Source organism: Sciurus carolinensis, chromosome 12 (genome assembly GCF_902686445.1).
Source record: "Sciurus carolinensis chromosome 12, mSciCar1.2, whole genome shotgun sequence".
In the NCBI taxonomy this organism is placed as follows: Eukaryota; Metazoa; Chordata; class Mammalia; order Rodentia; family Sciuridae; genus Sciurus; species Sciurus carolinensis.
In genome coordinates this window covers 60488712-60510044 of record NC_062224.1, presented here as the reverse complement: position 1 = coordinate 60510044, position 21333 = coordinate 60488712, and the positions used below count along the sequence as shown (strand labels likewise).

Here is a 21333-nt window from a genome sequence, read left to right as displayed (position 1 = left end):
AGGCAATAAAGGAACATTAGGGTTTATCCTAATGTAAGATGTTGGAGTTTGTCCTGTCAAAGGACTGAGCCTGGGGTAGAGGCAGGAGGAAATAGCTGCATGTCTTGGGTAAGAAGAGGTTCCATTGAAGCCTAAGCAGTGGTGGAAGATTTGAGACAAACAGGGAAGTGGTTGCTAAGTAGCTTGGCTGTAGAAGGTTTGCAGTAATATAGGAGAGATGAGTAAATTGCCTAGTGAAAGATATGGTCATTGGAAAGTTCTGAGGGTCCATTTAAAACTGGTGTTTATTTATTTAAAGTAAGGAATGCTTAAGAAGGTCATGCTTTTAAAATATTCTCTCCCAATGGATAACTACTTGGCTCTGAGAATTGGATTTATCCAGGATTTCAGGTTAGTGTGATGAAGAGGGGTTAGGTATTGGAGGTTGTAGATAAGAGAGAATGTAATCATCGATCATGGCTTCTAAATTAGGGAATGAGGTCCTGAGAAGGGTAATAGTGAAATGTGGTAGAATCGTTGGATTAGAGGACCTGTTGTGGTCAAAGATAAGGTAGAATGGTCAGAATGGGTTAACTTGACATATATATGCTTATAAGTAGTGTATATATTGATATATTAAGGAATAGCAGAAAGTGGCTGAGGTCTGGAGTAATAAAAAAATTACATTCTTTTTTTTTTTTTTTTTTTTTTTTGTGGTGCTGGGGATCGAACCCAGGGCCTTGTGCTTGCAAGGCAAACACTTTACCAACTGAGCTATCTCCCCAGCCCCAAAATTACATTCTTATAATCTCAGAATCTGAGAGGCTGAGGTGATAGATGAACTTTCTGAATAAATGAAGTTACCAAGAATGTTAGATATTGGGGTGAATAGTTCAGCAAAGGCAGAATTCTCATGTTGGCTTCTTGATCCAAGATAGAGTAATAAGAACCAAATGGACACTGAAAGCCCTCCCCAGACTCATATAATGAATAAAAGACATTACTTGGGTTGATGACTGATTTTGGGAAATATGTTGGTACCAGGTACAAGTCTTAGAGACCATCCTGGGGAAGACTGAATGTCAAAGGAGTAGTGAAATCATTTCATAGGTAGAACTTTGAGAGATGACTTGAAGCCATGATTTGCACATTCCTGGGTAGGCTAATGGTTTACCTGAGAGTCATAGACTTTGAAATGAAATAAGGTAGAGGAATTGAGAATAAGGTGTGTTGGATGAGGATCTGGATATGACTTCATTTTTCTTTTTTTAGCTCTCTAAATACTCAGACTTTATGCATTTGTCTAACTGAAATTCATGAAAGCAGTTACACATTGTGTACTACATTTGAAAGTGTAAAATATAAAACCATTTTTTTAGTTTTCTGATATCATAATAGAATGGAACAGAAAGGACTACATAAAAAGGAAAATAGCAAGTAGAATTTTTTGAACTTTTAATTTGCTGATCACATTTAATATTTCCAGGATTCGTCCTGTGCCCTTTATCCACTGAGAGAATGAAAGGAATCACCTCCAAGGATGTGGGGCTGCTAGTCAAGGGCTATAGAGACAGCTGGGGCACAGCTCCCTTTCTTTTCCAGCCCCAGAAACCCATGAGTTCTAACAACAGGCACAGTAGGGATGGGGACACGTTCAGGGCCAGTCCATATTGGCAGGAAAGCACTGTCAGTGCTGACAATTATGGCCTTCTACTGGTACAGTCCTGGTCCATCAAGGACTTGGGGTCTTTCCAGGCTTAGGAAGGCCAGTGGTCCTCACCCTGGATGCTTTGGCACTTAGCCATATCTTTTGGAAAAACTTCTTGAAACAGCAGGCTTTTAAATTTCTTCATTGTGTCAATCTTGCCTTTAACTTGCCCACTTTTGGCTAAAGCCCTCTCGAGGCATTCTTTGGTGTAGAGTTTGGGGTTTCACCTTGATCTATGTATTCAAAAACTTCTAGAGGTACAGTAATAGCATGAAGCTGTTGACTGTACTTATCAATATCCTGTAAGCCAGTAAAAAAGTAATTCAGCTTTTGGTGGAGCTTGTCCTGGCTGCTGGACTGGAAGTCAATGACAGTGACGCCAAGCTCCCGAATGTTCTCCAGGAACTTCTCCAGGTGCGCCTCCAGGTGGTTGAACTTCTCTGCCATTGGCCTGCCTGGACCCCATGGCACAGCCACAGCCTATTCCGTGGTAGATGCTTTGTGGCTCTCCCACTTCCTTTCCGTTTTTCTTTTTAAGTGGAAGTTATAATTCCTGTTTCTTTTGTTTCTTCCTTTTCTTCTGCAGGGAAGTTTGGGAAAGAGCTGTAGGGCTGAACCCTGAACCTGAAATCATTTGGTCCTATGAATGCCACAGCAGAGGATGTTCTTAATCGAACAGCATCACCTGCTTGGTGGATAGCAATAAGTTGTTCTCTTTTTCCAGGCAGCCTGGTGTTTTTTCCAGAGTGGGAAGGGTATAGAGGATGGTTTCTGGAACTCAGTAGCGTAGCCTTCTCCTCACTAAAGCCATTGTGACTTCTGTTGGTACAGAGTACCTAGTTTGCTCCCAGTAGTAACTGATCCTGAATTCTCCAGATGGCCACACACCTTCAGGATGAACCAACTGCTGTCTGGTTTTTGTTTTATACCCTTTTGTTATGCAGCAGTCAGTGATTTGTTCTCATTGGAATACCCATTTCCACCCCGCCCCTGCACTTGGCTTTCTCTTCTCTATGTGTACTACCATTTTTGAGATCTACTGAGTATCTTCTGTAGAGCTGTTATTCCTTTCAAGGTTGCCACTGAAGCTCACAGGAAGAGATTTGAAGCAGTGGGCTATTGCCTGGGATTTTAGCTGCTCTTAATATACACTGTCATTTGAGGCTGCCCCTGTGCACTCTAAAAAATATTGAAATGAATGTAATAGGAGAGATTAAAAAAATGCTACTGAGGATGCTGAAGAGGTTTTGTTTATGTGGGTTATGTCTGTTGATATTTATGGTATAAAAACTGCGGGGCATGGTGATGTACACCTGTAATCCCAGCAGCTTGGGAGGCTGAGTCAGGAGGATCCATAGTTCAAAGTAAGCCTAAGCAAAAGTGAGGTGCTAAGTAACTCAGTGAGACCCTGTCTCTAAATAAAATACAAAATGACCTGGGGATGTGACTCAGTGGTTGAGTGCCCCTGAGTTCAATCCCCACCTCAAAAAAAAAAAAAAAAAAAAAAACTTAAAACTGAGAAGTTTTGAAATACATTTTAAAAAATCAGTATATTACATTTTAATAAAAATTTTAAAGAAACAAACTATTATCTAAAATGAGAAAATTTAGTGGAAAAGGTATATTTTTACATTTTTTCATCTCTCTCTCTAATGTCTGGCTTAATAGAACACACTTGGATCCTTGGAACTGCTTCTGCATTCAGTGTATTGCAGAATTACATATCAAAAAACTTCTGTCTAGTTGTGAGAAAATGAGAATCAAAAAGGTTCTCCAGGGAAGAGAGAGGAAAATACTTCCTAAATAGCTAAGAAAAAAGATGTGCAAATATAAGCTGGTAAAGATCTCCCAGTGAAATAGCTGGGTTCCTACCCAGTTAGTAGTCAATGGCGAAATGTTCTACTGAACATCTGCCCAACCATCCTCAGTAATCCTGTGAAGGCAGTGATCCTCACCCTGGATGCTTTGGTACTTAGCCATGTCTTCTGGAAATACTTTAGAAAGTTCTTCACATGCCTTGCCTTTTTGGGTTTTTTAGTGCTTTACTCTCAAAGGTGCTAGTCCAGGACCACTGGGTATTTGAGGAAAGGCTCCAAAAATAATATTTTTTGTTAAAAAAAGAAATAGAAAAAGATAATAAAATCCTTGAGCCAGGTACAGTGGTATGCACCTGTAGCCCCAGTTACTTGGGGGACTGAGGCAGGAGGATTGCTTGAGCCCAGGAGCTTGAAACCAGCCTGGGCAATGTATCAAGACCTTGTCTCTTAAAAAAAAAATCCTCAGGATATTACTCATGGAAATTGAAGAATGTAATAACTAAAATGAAAACGGAGAAACTGAATGTAATGTTGAGGAAATCTCCCAGAAAGTAGAACAAAGAGATAAAAAATTAGAAATGTGAGATAGAGGATCCAAGATGACATACTTGTATAATGAGAGTTCCAAAGAGAAAACAAAGAAAATGGAAGAGAAGAAATTATCAAAATATTAATATAACAAAATTTCACAACAGGAAAAGACATGACTTTGAAGACTGACGGAATCTGTAAGTGCCCAGTATAATGAAAACTGAAAATGTGTAGAGAATCCTAAAAGCTTCAAGTGACAAAAAATGGGTTGCATAAAAAAGAATTGGGAATCAGAAAGATGCCAAACATCATACCAGTAACCCTGGAGATGAAAGGCAAAAGAGAAATGCCTAAAAATTCTGAGGAACATTATTTCCCACCTAGAATTTTATGTTGAACTAAACACTAATGAAGTAGGCAGTTAAATCTTGTTAGACTTGTAGGTTTTTATAAATTTTGCTATTTATTTTACCTTTTTTGAAGAAACTAGTGGGATAGAGTTTCATGAAGTGTGATTTTAAAGTAGCTGTTTGGTCAGACAATAGAAAGTATTTTTTCAAGTTACTTTCACTCAATCAGCAAAATGTTAGAAGTATCTATTTCTTCCTATTCCCACTGCCAATGGTATTTTATTTAAAATCTTTGTAAATTCAGTAGGTAAAAATGGTATTCTCTTGATGTTTAAATTGGCATGGTTTAATAAAATAAGCATTTCCCCCACATGTCTGTTAACCACTTTTATTTATATCATGGTATATTTTTTGCTGAATTTTGTATTAGAAGGACCTTAGTATCCCTCCCCAAACAACTGGCATGTGTTATAGTTGTATAATTATCTTTTGTAAACTAGATGATGATACATTCTTTTTTTGTGGGGCAGGGTGTACCCAGGATTGAACTCAGGGGCACTTGATCATTGAGCCACACCCCCCAGCCCTATTTTGTAGTTCTTTTTAGCAACAGGGTCTTACTGAATTGCTTAGTGCCTGGTGGTTGCTGAGGCTGGCTTTGAACTTGCAATCCTCCTGTCTCAGCCTCCTAAGCTTCTGGGATTATAGGTGTGCACCACCAAGCCTGGCTTGATTGTGCATTCTTCTAAATGATTCTTTCAATTGATTTATAATTTACTTGATGTATGTACTTACCTTTCAGTGTTCTTCATAACATCAAGTAACGTCATTAAGAAAAATAACTAGGTTGCATATTTTCTGAGAACTTGCATACAAAAGAATATGTATTTGTTTAACAAATATTTAGGATGTGCCAAACATGTGTCAGGAATTTATTTTTCTATTTATTTTTCACCTGAAGGTCCATTTTTTTTTTCCGTAGAGCAAGTCTGACTTTTTTGTTCCTTTGTAGGAAATCTGGTTTTGTGTTATTATTAAGAGTTTTGTTTCTTTATATTTGAAATGTTAACATTTTACTGGGCTGTGTCCAAGTGTGAATTTCCTTTGATATATTTTGTTTGGAAGCTGATATTAAAAAATTACTGAATCCACACAATGAAATGTACTTTAAAAAGACAAAAACTATCTTCATATTATGAAAATAGTTCTGACCTTGTGGACCTCCTCCTGAAAGGGTTTGAGAGATGATCCCCAAGGGGTCCCTGGATTATACTCCGAGAATCACTGTTTCAGGAAAATGAACTTACCTTTTGTATCATTTTGAGATGTTGGGAATTTGTTCTCTTGTATATGTTGGAATTAGTGAATAATATTGGTTCTGGTTTTCTCATAGCCTACTAGGATATGTGGGACCAGTTAGGGTGACACACACAATTTTTCCTTCCCTTATACAAACTATGAACTGATATGACTTTTTAGTATTCAGTGGAGAGATGTTCTACTTAATTTGAGTTCTCTCTGCTTCCTGTCATGAGATTAGCTTTCCTTCTTTACCCGTCTGTCATGATGTTCTGCCTCATCTCAGCTCCAGAGCAATGGAACTGTCTGACCACAGACTGAATCTCTGAAACTGTCCCAGGGTATCCAAGAAGCTTCATCAAAGTCTTCTCAAATGAAATGACAACAACCCATGCAGCCATTAGCGAAACCTGTATTATATATGAGCAAACAGTCTTTGGATGGTGTTATGGTTTGGATATGGATTATCCCTCCAAAGCTCCTGGGTCAAGGTAGGGATATTCAGAGATAAAATGTTGGATTATGAGAGCTACAATCTAATCAGTCCATCCTAGTTTGAATGGACTAGTTGAGTGGTAACTTTAGGCAGGTGGGGTGTGACTGGAGGAGGTAGGTCACTGGGGGTGTGCCCTGAAAATATTTATCTTCCTTCTGGCCCCTTTTCCTCTCTCTCTGCCTGTTTTCTGGTTGCCATGCCATACCCTTCCTCCATGATATTCTGCCTCATCTTGGGCCCAGAGCAATGGAGTTGTCAAACCATGGACCGAACCTCTGAAACTGTGAGCCCAAATAAACTTTTCTTCCTCCAAGTTGTTCTTGTTGGGTATTTTGGTCACAGTGATGAAAAGCTTAATAACAGATGGTTGTCCTTTGTCTTCATCTGCATAAGCATTCTGAATTTGTAAAGAGAAGATGAAATTATGAATACAATAATAAAAAAATAAGAATACTACTAAAAAATCTGTGTACCCTTTACCATGATTATTAACATTATACCTCATTTGCATACTTCTTCCTCTTTCTCTTAACCTTGCACTCTGCTTGCGTGTTTCTCTCTCTCTCTCTCTCTCTCTCTCTCTCTCTCTTTCTCTCACACATACACACACACACAGGCACATACACAGACACACACTTTATTCTTTCTAAAGGTATAAGTTACATAGATCTTGGCCCTTTACCCCTAAGTATTTCAGCCTCTTTATCTAAAGAATAGGGATGTATCATACATATCAGGTTCCGTAAATTTAACATTAATACAATACTTTCCCATCTGTATTCCAGTTTTGTCAAGTGAATTGATAATTTTATGACTTACTTTTTTCCCTTTCAGTATAGTATCCAGTCTAGGGTCAGGAGTTGTGTTGAATTGTCATATCATTTTTTTTTTTTTTTTTTTGGGTGCTGGGGATTGAACCCAGGGCCTTGTGCTTACAAGGCAAGCACTCTACCAACTGAGCTATCTCCCCAGCCCCTGTCATATCATTTTGACCTATTTTGATATGGAACATTCCCACAATTGTTTTTTGGCATGTGTAATATCTACTTATCTGAAGTGCACAGTTTCCTCTTCTTTTTTTTCTTTTTAAATAGAATGTTCCCTATTTTGGATTTATGTAATGTTTCTTCATGGTTAGATTCAGGATATGATTTTTTTAATAAATGTTTTTATTTGTTCTAATTTCTTGTACATTAGAGTAGAATACATTTATACATTTTGATAGATCATACATAAATGGATATAATTCTATTTTTCTGATTATACATATTGTAGGATCACATCAGTCATTTATATACATGAGAAAATAATGTTTGTTTCACTCTAATATCATTCCTACCCCTATACCCTTTCCTTTCCCTTCACTCCCCTATATAAAGTAACTCTGCTCTTCCTGATTCCCCCCACCTTATTGTGAATTAGTATCCGCATATCAGAGAAAACATTTGGCCTTTGGTTTTGGGGGTTTGTCTTACTTCACTTAGCATGATATTCTCTAACTCCATCCATTTACCCACAAATGCCATAATTTCATTCTTCTTTAAAGCTAATATTCCATTATATACATATATATTTACATATTACCCCCCCCCCCATTTTCTTTATCTATTCATCGTAGATTCAGGATATGTATTCTCAACTGGGTGTTACATGAGTGATATATCCTCAAGGTATCATCTAGCTACCTTCCATTAATGGTGTTAATTTTCTTTTTCTTCCTCCTCTTTCTTCTTCTTCTTCTTTTTTTTTTTTTTTTTTTTTGGGTGGTGCTGGTATTTAAACCCAGATTCTCAATGCATGCTAGACAAGTGCTCTATCACTGAGCTACATACCCAGCCCAATCACGTTAATTTTGATCATCTAGTAAGGCTATATAGTTTCTCCACTATTAAGTATTTCTCCCTCTTGCAAGTAAAAATGGTGGTGAAACACTTTAACATCATGCAAATAATCGCTCTTTAAAAATTTCCCCAGATTTATCATCCATGGGTAATTCTTTGCTCATTGAATCTTTGTTATGACGGTTGCAAAATGCTGATTTTTCAAACATCACTATCCCCAGTTGGCATTCAGCTCAGCATTCTACCATAAACAATACTCCTCTCTTCTCCTTTATTATTTATTTTTATTATCAGTATGGACTCTTGAATTTCCATTTTTCAGTGGTTTATAATTAATTATATTCCTCATTAATTTGGTACTCTAATTGACCTAAATTTTGTAATATTCTTCAACCTCTTTGTTTCTTTTTTAAAGCATTTCCATGCTTTCCTTCATAACAAATGTTCCAATCTAATTCTGTTCTTCTGCCCCAATTTTTGAATCAGTATTCTCCAATATTCTTTTAGTGAAGAATAATATTAGAGACTGAGATCTGAGGGCTACCGCGATGTTTTTGCATTTTGGCCCTTTTAGCAGACGAGGGAAGTATGAAAGTATATGCATACATGTACGTGAATATATGCAGACATTGTAGAAATCATGAGTTTACACCAGTCTTTTCACTTATAGATGTCTCTTCAGTATTCTTGCCCCATTCTGTAATTATATGTCTTTTCTTCATCAGGGAGAACTGCTGCCCTCAGTATCTTCAGCCTATTTGCTAATTTATTTAACTCTGTAGAGTATAAAATTGTTTAGAATTGCTTTGCCCACATCACAGCAAAAAGAACCTATTCAAAACTGTTCAGACTTTGTTTGCCATTTTCCCTTTTCCTTTATTCTACCAAAGACCACAGTTGTATAGTTAAATACTGTGTTACATTTTGGATTCTTTCTGCAGTATAGTTATTGGTATTCATTTGAAATAATTTGTTTGTTTGTTTCATTTTGGTGTCCGTTTTAGCTTTCTGCTCTCAACCACTGAGCCACATCCCCAGCCCTATTTTGTATTTTATATAGAGACAAGTCTCACTGAGTTGCTTAGCATCTTGCTGTTGCTGAGGCTGCTTTGAACTCAAGATCCTCCTGCCTCAGCCTCCTGAGCCACTGAGGTATCCTTTTGGATTCAATTTATTTTTTTGAATGTGTAAAACATTAACATGCTTCCAAAATATAAACCAAAAAAAACCTCTTCCATATTCAAATAGCTTCTCTTTCCCCACCCTGGTAGGTAATCTAGTTCATTGTTTTCTGGGATCTCAGTCCATTCAGGCTATGGCTTGTAAACAACAAATTTATTTCTTACAGTTTTAGAGGCCAGGGAATTCAAGATAAAGGTACCAGCAGATTTGATACTTGTGAAAGCCCATTTCTCACAGATGGTGACTTCTAGCTGTCTTCACATAATGTGGCAAAGGGGCAGGCAGCCTTGTTCCCTGGAGGCATTTTTTAAAATAATGACACTAATTCCATTCATTAAGACTCCATCTTCATGACCTAATCATCTTCTAAAGGTCCCAACTATTAATACTATTGCATTGGGGATTAAGTTTCAATATAGCAAATTTTGTGGGGATACAGCTATTCAGACAGTTGCACCTGGCTTATTCTTTTTTATTTTATTTTTGAGATGGAGTTTTGCCCAACCTGTCCTGGAACTCCTGAGCTCAAGCAGTTCTCCTGCCTTAGCCTCCCAAGTAGCTGGGACTAGGCATGCACCATTTTGCCTGGCCTTTTTTTTACCCCCATCAAGATATGCAAATATATGTGTATGTTCTTATTTTCCATTCTTATACAAAAGGTGGCATACTGTATTTGCTCTTTTGTACTTGCTTTTTTAAATTTAGTGTCTATTGGAAATCACTCCATTTTCAGTTCATAATCTTTCTTTTCCTTCTTTAAGCTCTAAGTCGTTCATTTTGTGTTTCTTATTTCTTTTTTTTTTTTTTTTTTTTTTTTTTTTTTGGGGATTGAACTCAGGGGCACTTAACCTATGAGCCACATCCACAGCCCTATTTTGTATTTTATTTAGAGACAGGGTCTCACTGAGTTGCTTAGCACCTTGCTTTTGCCGAGACTGGCTTTGAACTTTTGATCCTCCTGCCTCAGCCTTCTGAGCAGCTGGGAAAACAGGGGACGCCTCCGTGCCTGGCTGTTTCTTATTTCTTATGTGTGGATATTTAAGTAGTTCCTGGTATCTTGCAATTTTTCATATTGCCATAGCAAATAACCATCTATGTATTATTATAGTTATATCTTCTGGGTAGATTCCTAGAAGTGGACTTTTTGGATTAAAGAGTGTATACCTATGTGGAATTGTACCATTTTACAAACCCCCTAGCAGTGTGTGCAAAAGTTATTTTTTTTCCTTAGTTTTGAAGCCTTATTGTATTGTTAAACTTTTGAATTTTTGGTCTGATGGGTGGGAAGTGGAATCTTAGTGCAGTTTTTATTTGCATTTAAATTCATTATGAGAGAAAAAGAACTTTTCATATGTTTAGTGGCTATTTTATATCTTTTTGTGAATTGTGTATATTTATCTTTTGCCCATTTTTCTATAATTTTTTAAAAACATTTTTTAATTTTCAATGGACCTTTATTTTACTTATTTATTTGTGGTGCTGAGAATCGAACCCAGAGCATCACACATGCCAGGCAAGTGCTCTCCCACTGAGCTACAACCCCAGCCCTATTTTTCTTTTACCTTTATTTTATTTATCTATATGTGGTGCTGAGAATCGAACCCAGTGCCTTATGCATGCCAGGCAAGTGCTCTACCACTGAGCCACAACCCCAGCCCGCCAGCCCTATTTTTCTATAAATTTTTGCCCCCAGATTTTAAACTTATATTTTTTATCAGAGATATTAGCATTTTATCTTTGGTAATGATGGAAATATTTTCTCTCAGGTAGTAATTTGTCCATTGACTTTGAATGTGATACGAGAATTCTCCCATTTTCTTCTAGACTTGTTTATTTTAAATTTTTATGTTTAGATTTCTGATTCATTTAGAGTTCATGTTTATGAATGATCTAAGAAATGAACCTAATTTTATCTTTTTCCATGTGCTTACCCAGTTGTTCCACTAGCATTTATTGAAAAGGTTATCTTTGGACTGGGGAAATAGCTCAGTGGTAGAGCAATAGCCTAGCATGCATGAGGCCCCATTACCACATAAAACATAAACAACAGCAACAACAACAAAAGTTTAAAAAAAAATATATATATATATACAGAGAGAGAGAGAGAGAGAGAGAGAGAGAGAGAAAAGGTTAATTTTGAGTCCGTGTATTGCTCTAGTGATCATGTTCTAGATCATATACTAGTTGGGTCTGTTTTTGCTTTATTCCATTGGTTGGCCTATTGATATCTCAAATAATACCACAATTTTTATAGAGAATTATGGAGTATTTAATTTCTATGAATACTCTTTTGCCTCTTCAAGTACATAGTACTATTCATTTTCAATTTTATGCCTCTAAGTGTATTTTCTTGGCTAATTTTATGGAGTAATGCCTCCTGACAATGTTTAATAGTAGTGAAGATAGTGGGTATTCGTGTGTTCTTGTCTTCTATTAAGATACTAACTTTAGGATTTAGGTACATATATTTTATTATGTTAAGGAAGTATTAATTCATTTCTGTTTTCTTAAAAGTCTTACTAATAGTAGGTGTTGGGCTGGGGATATAACTCAGTTGTTAGAGTGCTTGCCTTGCGTGCACAACGCCCTGGGTTCAGTCCCCCAGCACCCCCCCCCCCTGCCCCACCCCCACACAAATAATAAAAGAAAAAAAAAGAGAAGGTGTTGAAACCAGGGAGAAGAAGCCTGTAATCCCAGTGATATGGGAGGCTGAGACTGGAGGATTGCAAATTTCTACCAGCCTATGTTGACCTTTTCCAGAAAGGCATTTTCATCATCTATGGAGATAGTCATATGACTTATTAATATCCCTTCTTAAATTTACTTAAGAGAGGCTATAAAGCAAGTTATATGAGTTTCCTTATATTTCAAGCTTGCTTGTTTAGGAAAGGGCATCACTGAAATCAATCTGTGTTTTAGAATTGTGAAATATTAATCAATGTGGTCTTTATGCAGCTTATGTTCCCTACCCAGTCTTGCTAATGGAATCATGGGGTGGAATGTTTGAGTTGGATGGGATCTCAGCATCTAATTCAGTGCCTTCAGACAGGAATCTTCAATGAATACTAAAGTGAATGGGCAAAATATGATCAGAAGTAGATATTTGCAGTTTCAGAGACCCCTTACTAGATACTTATTAAAGTACAAGGGAAAAACAGTAATTTTACACTGGGCAGATACTACTTTAAGTGATCAAAGTTATTATCAGCAGTAATAGGACAAATCAATATCATTTGCTACTGAGACAGATACAGCATCCCTTCTGTGATGAACATATATTGAAATGCATAATCTGAATTTAATCATGAGAAAATATCAGCGAAAATGAAAATGAGGAATAGTCTGAAAAATAACTGGGTAGTACTCTGCAAAGTAATCAAAATCATGGATGACAAAGACAGAAAAACTCTTCCAGATTAAAGGAGACCAAGAGAGCATGCCAACTAAATGGAAAATGTGATCCTGGATTAAAAATAGGACTTTAATTGGACAATTTGTGTCATTGAATAGAGTCTGTATTAAAACAATGTTAATTTGATAATTATTTTTTTATATGACCTTAACATTTGGGAAATCTTTGTGAAAGGCAGATGGGAATTCTTTGTACTATTTTTACAATGTTTTTGTCAGTTCGAAATTATTTGAAAATGAAAAGTTACCAGTAAAAATAATGAAAGATTTTTTTTTTTAAATTTTGGTACCAAGGATTGAGCCCATGGGTGTTTTACCACTGATCCATATTTCTAGCCCTTTTTTATTGTTTTATTTTGAGACAGTGTCTTGCAGAGTTGTTTAGGACTTCACTAAGTTGCTGAGATTGGTCTCGATCTTGCAATCCTCCTGTCTCAGCCTCCTGAGCTCCTGGAATTACAGGCATGCACCACTGGTCCTGGCTCTGGTGAAAGGTTTTTATCCTTATAAAATATATCATGGGTGAAGTGACCTTTGTCTGGGGTTTGCTGTGAAATATATAATTGGGAGGTATGGGTGAAGGTATAAGTTATGTAAGGTTGGCCATGTGATGATGATTTAAAAACATTTTTTTTTAGTTGTTAATGGACCTTTATTTTATTCATTTATTTTTATGCAGTACTGAGAATTGAACCCACTGCCTTACACATGCTAGGCAAGTGTTCTACCACTGAGCCACAACCCCTGCTCTGATGATGATTTTTGAAGCTGGTTGATGAACACATGTGGTTCATTTTATTTTTGAAAATGTCTGATTAAAAGGAAAATAATAGAAAGAATAAAAGGGCTATACTCAAGTATCTTGTCTTCTTGAGTGGTTTAAGAATGAGACACTAAAATGTTTTTGGTTAAAAAACATCACCAGGGGGCTGGGGAGATAGCTCAGCTGGTAGAGTGCTTGCCTCGCAAACACAAGGACCTGAGTTTGATCCCCAGTACCGCAAAAAAAAAAAAAAAAAAAAAAAAAAAAAACACCACCAGGCATTTGTGCAGACTCTTACATAGTGGGTATCTATATAATTATCTGGTAGTCTCCCACTGTCAGGGCTATTTTCTGGGGTCAGTCGGTTTTTCCTAAAGGAATATATCAGTCAGATTTTGATCAAAGAAACAGAGCCCTTGAGTGATAAGGGATAAGGATTATAGGGATGAGGCCTTAAATTACCGGGGGAATTGGTAAAGATGACGCTGCCTATACATTATGTGGTAGACCTGAAGTTATATAAGATAACAGAGCTGGCAGGAAGGTAATCTGGATGTCAAATAAGAGAAAGCAAAAACAAAACAACAACAACAAAACAAACAAAAACCCAACAAACTGGAATTCCATTGGAACTAGTAAAGACAAACCGGAATCTGTGTCTGTCTCATTGCTTCCTGGCTCCATGACATCAATAGCTTGCAGAAATTTCTGATGTTCTTTGCCATTGAACTTTTCATGTACTGGACCCTACAACTTAGGGAAGGTTAAGGAAGGGATCCTGAGTGAGCTAGAAGAGCAGGGGGCCTGGTCACTCTTCTCTGACAACAAGGTGAGCAGCTGGATCAGTGACATTATATATAAGCTGCAGCAGTACCTGGCATTCTATACAAACTGTCAGGACATAGTGACAGTTTGACTTGTCTTCCAAATTGCACAACTGGACTTATAGGGAGAGATGCTGGGTTTAGGTAGTTTTTGCTTGTTATGTTGATATAGAACCCACAAACAGTTCTTATGTTGTCAATTATACAAACCTCATTTAATAATACTTTTAACTGTACTTAAAGACAATGGCAAAGATCCTCTCCCACCTAACTATCCTTTGGACAACCAAAAACATACTAAACCCACTCCAGAAGAGTATAAAATCTCATCATCTGTCTTTGGGTGAGTTTATTCTTCTTAGAGCTGAGTCACATTCTCCCTTTGATATTCTGTAACTGTGGGATCCGTAATCTGCCATCATTCTCCAAGATCCATTGGTCTTCTGCATTGGTCAGATAGGGAAGTGTCGGGGTCTTAAGCGCCCTTGCTCTTCTCGCCAGCAACAAGGGAAGGGGACACTCCCCAACAAGGTCAAACTGGGATAGGTAGGGCCGACTAACCGCCCGCTCCCAGCCCTCCAGGCGGAGGACAAGCAGACGCGTCAGGGAGACCTGTCACAGCAGGAACTAGTTTATTGAGGAAGTCGCACAGCTTTTATGTAGGGTGGGGGCTAGGCGGGAACCAATCAGCTTAAAGGTCAGCAAGGCAGGGGGGTTCACGCAGGCAAGAGTCCCATTGGACTATATGGCAAGCACGAGTTGATCACGTTCGTGGAACTGTTGTTAACCAATCCCTGACAGTGGTCCGGTTTATCGTCATGAACCTTTGAAACCGCCTTTGAGCCTTGATCTTGCTCACTCGCCAGGGAGTAAGGAGTCAGCCTGAGTTAGTTAATGTGTCATTAGTCCCAACAGGGAAGTTACTATTTCTTTATTTTATTTTATTTTTTATATGGTGCTGAGGATTGAACCCAGTGCCTCATGCATTCCAGGGGAGCGCTCTACCACTGAGCCACAACCCCAGCCCTGGAAGTTACTATGTCTACATCTCTTAAGTCATCAGTGGTGGATTTAACCTTTCCAGAAATTATATATTGATTTTGATTTGCTCTTTGGATAGGTTAAGGCAGTTCTAGTGGCTTGCATTCAGACTTTTAGATTGTAATAACCATTACTCTGTGGGTAAGAGAACAAGTGAAGGCTCTGTCTTTTCCTACTGTGTAGTCTGAAACTAGAGACCATAACTATAGGATGGGCCCTTTGAATCCACTATGATATGAATCTTAGACCAATCCCCAGTGATCCCTTGATTTTGATAAGCTCCTATTACTGAGAGGGCAGCCAAAGTATGATTTTTGAGTTTTCAGGAATTACCTGTAGTTCACAGCCATTGTCTAGTGCTATCCTGAAAGTCTAGTTATATCCTTTGCCCCAGTGCCCAAACATCCTTGTAAATGCCTGTAGACTTTTGAGAAGCAAAGGAGAAAGATTTATAGTACATACGTTGGGATGATGGGAATTAAAATAGGCCCAGAAAGAATTTAAGTACAGGCAAGGCTTTATTGTGGTTGAGGAGGTATCTGCTCAAGCATGAAGGAAGAGAGCACTGACTGAGAGTGTTCATCCAGGACACAGATGTACAGCTTTTATGGCATATGCAGGTAGGCAGGGTTTCAGTCCCTTGATGTCGTCACATGGAGTGCTGGGTTTTAGTTGAGCCTGTGTTCTTCTTCATCTTGCTTCTTCATGCATTGTATGTCTTGTTACCATCTTAAGTCTCCATCTGGGGGCAATAAGGTAAAGGTAACTGCAGGTTCCTTTAGTGAATATGTATTCATGTGGCCCTCACCAGTTGGAATTTGCCCCTTGTCATCTGGAAGAGTTCACAATATTCTTTACAGAACAGGGCACACTGTTGTCCTGTTTCTATGGGTTTGATTTTAGGGACTTTGTTGATCTGCTCCTGGCCTTTTTTAGTATTTCTGCTGACCACATAGTCTCCAAAGTGAGCTGACTTCAGTGGCCTTGAAGACTGGTCCACTTTAGGTTTGTCCTAATATATCTGTCAACCCTATAAGGCTGAGAGCTGGTTTGATTGTCTCACTTCCTTCTGAGAGATTTTTATTCCCTTCATTTTAAGGGATGCTATTTTAAGGGGTGTTGGGGGTCCCTGACTATTCCATATGTATTCGTCTGTGTGGTAGAGTTCTTCCTCAAGGGAACCTGACCTTCCTTTCATTCATGAGGCTCTGGGTCTGTGAAGTGGCACAAATCTGGGAATTGGTAGAGGGGGCATGACGTTTTATTCTGGTGATGTAAGTCATGCTCTGTTTACCAATTTTACAGCTTTTCTGCTAATACCAATAAAGTAAGACTCTAGGAATTGCCCGTCTTTTAGTTCAAAGGGCACTGTGATCAGTAGCAAGCATCAAAGATCTCTGCAGTTCAAACCCTTCTGGTTACTGTTTTGACTGCCATCCCGTCTTGCCTTTGAGGATTAAGTACTAGGACTTGGTACTTGCCATCATGGGATCTTATCATCTTCTGCTGAATTCAGGGGCACCATTTGATGGCAGGCATTTCTACTTTTATTCCTGGCCCATTGAGAATAGCCACCATGGAACTCTTAAAGGAGACCAGGTCTCCTCTCATGAGTGTTTTTCATAGAATGGTTAAGGGATATGTAAGCAGGCCTTACGTATTAAATCCATTCCAGCATTTTGGTCTCCCTAAACCTTTAGATACCTTCTTCTTCAGTATGCCAAAGAAGTTCTGACATTTTCAGCTTCATTCAGTGTTGTCTCCTTTGGTTCAACCAACTGCTTAAGTCAATCTATTAATGTACCTATTTCAATAAATCCAGCGTGTTAAATCCTAACCCAACATTCAGGATCTGTTCCTATTTGTGTTCCCCAAGCGTCTATTGAGATAAACTGGCATATTCTCATAATTCTTTTGGTATTTCATGTATCTCATGCTTCACACTTTTAAACTTAGGTTGTAATGACAAGTGAGGTGGTAAGGGTGGTCCTTGAAGAGTTTCAGTAGTCTTCTGCCAGGCAGTGGTATAGCTAGGGGAGGCTGTTGCTAGTTTTTCAGGCAAAGGAAGACCAGCCTTTTCAAAATGCTTCTACTGGCAAAGGCAATTCAACAGAATTTAATCACAGATTTAGAGTTTTATTACGTACCAGTGTAAGAGTTAAGCACGTGAGGTTGGAAATTCAACTTGCATTATAATTCAGTCCTTGCATCTCCAGGTGTTTAGTCTGTCTGTCAGTATTGGAGCCTTTAGCAACAGAGTTATATGCTGTGCCTTAGACAGTAATTTTCTGTTTGATTTCAAGATATCTCTAACTTCTCTGTATATAAAACTGAGATGAGCTGATTTCTCTAAGAACTTTTAAACCAATTCTTCACAGCTCAATTATTTAAAAAATATTTTTAGATGTTGATAGACTTTTATTTATTTTTAATTTATTTTTTAGTTGTAGATGGACACAATACCTTTATTTTAATCATTTTATGTGGTGCTGAGGTTTGAACGCAGTGCCTCGCATGTGTGAGGCAAGCACTCTACCACTGAACCATGATCCTAGCCCCCATATTTTATTCATTTATTTATATGTGGTGCTGAGAATCGAACCTAGTACCTCTCACATGCTAGGCAAGCGCTCTACCACTGAGCCACAAGTCTAGCTGCAGCTCAGTTATTTGATGTTTATTTTGAGATTCTTTTAAGATTTCTGTGGTTTCACTTTACTTTTAAGTATACATATACTACACATAAAGTTCTTGCAGATCATTTTAGGTGATTTCCCATATTTATCTGGGAAATTGCTGGTGAGGTCTTAATTAAGTGTGATGCTCCCTCTGGTGGACACATATGTGAAAATCACATAACAGTTTGCAAAGAAGTGGTTTAGTTTTCAGCTATTAAAACTTACTAATATATTAAACTTAAAAGTTGTATGGTCCCCTTAATTAACCTTCTGTCCAAACTATTTTTGTCCTCTGAAACTTACCATAACTCTTATTTTTAATTGGACCAAAAAAGAGCAAGAAAGTCAAATTTTTTCATAAATATCTATGTAACTTTCATCATAACGAAAAAGCATTGGTCAAATTTATATAGTAAAGTTGGATTATTAATAATGTCCATGTTTTTCACAAAGTCACAATTCATGTTTGAAATTGGTAGCCACATTTGAATTTCGTATGATCTGGGGAAAACCTGTGCTTCTTGGTCCTCTTACAGTGGGATTTATTACTGTGAAAGGTTTTGTACAAATGATTCTTTTCCCCTAGGTTTTGCTATAATAATTATTTGGTAGAATGAAAAAAATGAAGGTGACTGTTCGTAGTAACATTATCTTTCATTTCCATTTTAATCTTGGAACATGAATGCTTACTTTCTCAGCAATTCAGAAAACACCTTAGACATTTAATTAGTTGATTGATTTTTAAGTTTTTAGATTGTTATTTTATTTTTTTGGTGTTGATGATTAAACCCAGAGCGTCACACATGCTAAGTACACAATCACTGAACCATACCCCAACTCAGGCATGTCGTTTTATTTTATTTTTTATTTATTTATTTTAAAAAATATTTTTAGTTACAGATGGACACAATACCTTTATTTATTTTTTTTTTTCATGTGGTGCTGAGGATTGAACCCAGTGCCTCACATGTGCTAGGCAAGCACTCTACCACTGAGCCACAATCCCAGTCCAGGCATGTTATTTTAAACATAGAAATAGACAAAGCCAGTATTCTACTTGTTCCAGTACAGTAAAATCAAGAAATTTTCTTTTTTAAAGTTAAGTTGTTGTTCCTTTACTATTATATACATCGCCTATTCATATTTACTTTTAAACATTTGGAGCATTTACAGTTTTAGGTTAACCTTTTAAAAATTCATTACCAAAGTTAAAAGCATGAAAGGGATAGTTCTTGTTAGGCTTTGAGGAAAAAATAAATAAGAGAAACCACAGGGACACACAACTAGAGTAATAGATTGAAATATTTCACTGCATAAGAGTTAAAAAAATCTTTATGTGTATGTGAAAGAACCATCCTGTGGAAGAGCCAAGAAAGTGAAGAAAATATTTGTACCATAAAAAGGTGTATGTACTTAATATATAAAAATTGCTCACAGTAATAAGAAAAAGCAGCTTACTTCTGAAGTAAGATTCCTGATTCTTGGGACTTTTTTTCTCTGTCTTATGAACAATTAAAAAAAAATTTTTTTCTTTTGAGTTGATGGTGGTGCTGGCAGTTGATCTTAGGACCTTGTGCATGCTGGGCAAGCACTGTAGTACAGAGCTACACCCCAACCCCTTGAACAGTTTTGATCTTTAATTTTCTCTGAGACATTCTCTTATAATTAATTGGCTGTCAACACTGATACCCTGGGGAGTTTTAAAGAAATACTCATGCACCAGTCATGGTGTTACATGCCTGTCATCCCAGCGACTCAGGAGGCCGAAGCAAGAGGATTGCAAGTTCAAAGCCAGCTTCAACAAGCAAGGCCCTAAGCAACTTAGTAAGACCCTGTCTCAAATTAATATATAAGGGCTGGGGTTGTGACTCAGTGGAAGAGCACTTGCCTAGCATGTGTGAGGCACTGGGTTTGATCCTCAGCACCACATATAAATAAATAAAATAAAGGCTCATCAACAACTAAAAAATACTAAAAAAAATTATAAAAAGGGCTGGGGATGTGGCTCAATGGTTAAGCACCTCTGGGTTTCATCCCTAGTTCCAAAAAAAAAAAAAAAAAACCCAAAAAACCACTAATGCCTGGGTCCTTCCCCCAGAGATTCTGATTTAATTTGTATAGAGTATGGCTTGAGATCCTCAGGTTATTACAGTGTACAATCTGGATTGAAACTACTATCTTTAATTTCCATTTTAACTAACTCCCCTCTCTGCATCTATATATTCAAGGGCTAAAGGGAGATCTCCACAGCTGGGTTTAATGAAACTACTTATGAATATTCACTAATAATTCTGAGTGTTGAATTTTAAACTGGACACATTAGCATGTTCTGCTCACATTTAAATGATTGTCATATGTAGGACAAGCATGGATTATGTTGAATTTTAATTTGAATGGTTATGGTGTTTCTTATAAATGTTTGATGAATATCTAAAAATTTAATTGTTTGCTTTTTTTTCAGTGCTGAGGATTGAACCCAGGGCCTTAGTGCTTGTGAGGCAAGCACTCTACCAACTGAGCTACATCCCCAGCCCAATTCTTAGCATTTTTAAGCTATTGTGTTTACCTCTTATTAGGAAGCAGATGTTAATTAGAAAGATTTGTGATGTACAAGTGATCAAGGAAAGATAATGAGTGAATATTTAGGTAACAGTTTATATAGTTATTTGATTTTTTTAAAAAATATATTTTTAGTTATAGATGGACACAGTACCTTTATTTTATTTATTTCTATGTGGTGCTGAGGATTGAACCCAGTGCCTCACATGTGCTAGGCAAATGCTCTATCACTGAGTTACAGACCCAGCCCTATAATTTAATTTTTTGATTCTCATTTTGTATATTAACTTTAGATGGTGAAAACTGAAGCATCTTTTTTTTTTTTTTTTTTTTTTTTTTTTTTTTTGGGTGGTGCTGGGGATTGAACTCAGGGCCTTGTGCATGCAAGGCAAGCACTCTACCACTTGAGCTACATCCCCAACCAAAACTGAAGCCTCTTACAAAAAGGACTTCCTTAAAGTCTATGAATCATTGGTTTTCACTCCTCATACAAATTTATCTATAGAATTTTATAAACATATCCAAATGTCTGGGAATATCCCCTAAAGCTCTTCTAGTTCATTCATCCATTCCTTCCTTCCTTCCTTTTTTCCAGATGAATTCTTGCTATGTTGCCCAGGCTAGTCTTGAACTTCTGGACTCAAGTGACCCTCCTGCCTCAGCCTTATGAGTAGCTAGAATTATAGGTATGCATCATCACGCCTGGCTAAGATCTTATAATTTTTTAGTTTCATAGGCAATGCTGATGATTAGCCACAGTTGAGAACCTTTGGGAAAGAAAAAAAAATACAAACTTGGTAATAGTATAATAAATATTGGAGAATGACTAGGGAAGTGTGTATAGATTGTGCAGT

At 37.4% G+C, this 21333-nt stretch overlaps 1 protein-coding gene and 1 pseudogene across 1 annotated transcript in view; one reads left to right on the top strand and one right to left on the bottom strand.

The window, feature by feature from the left end:
* Smyd3 (SET and MYND domain containing 3) overlaps positions 1-21333 on the top strand; it is a 734617-nt gene that overhangs the window by 6844 nt on the left and 706440 nt on the right. The window lies entirely within an intron of this gene.
* On the bottom strand, positions 1737-2134 carry LOC124962044 (mediator of RNA polymerase II transcription subunit 10-like; annotated as a pseudogene).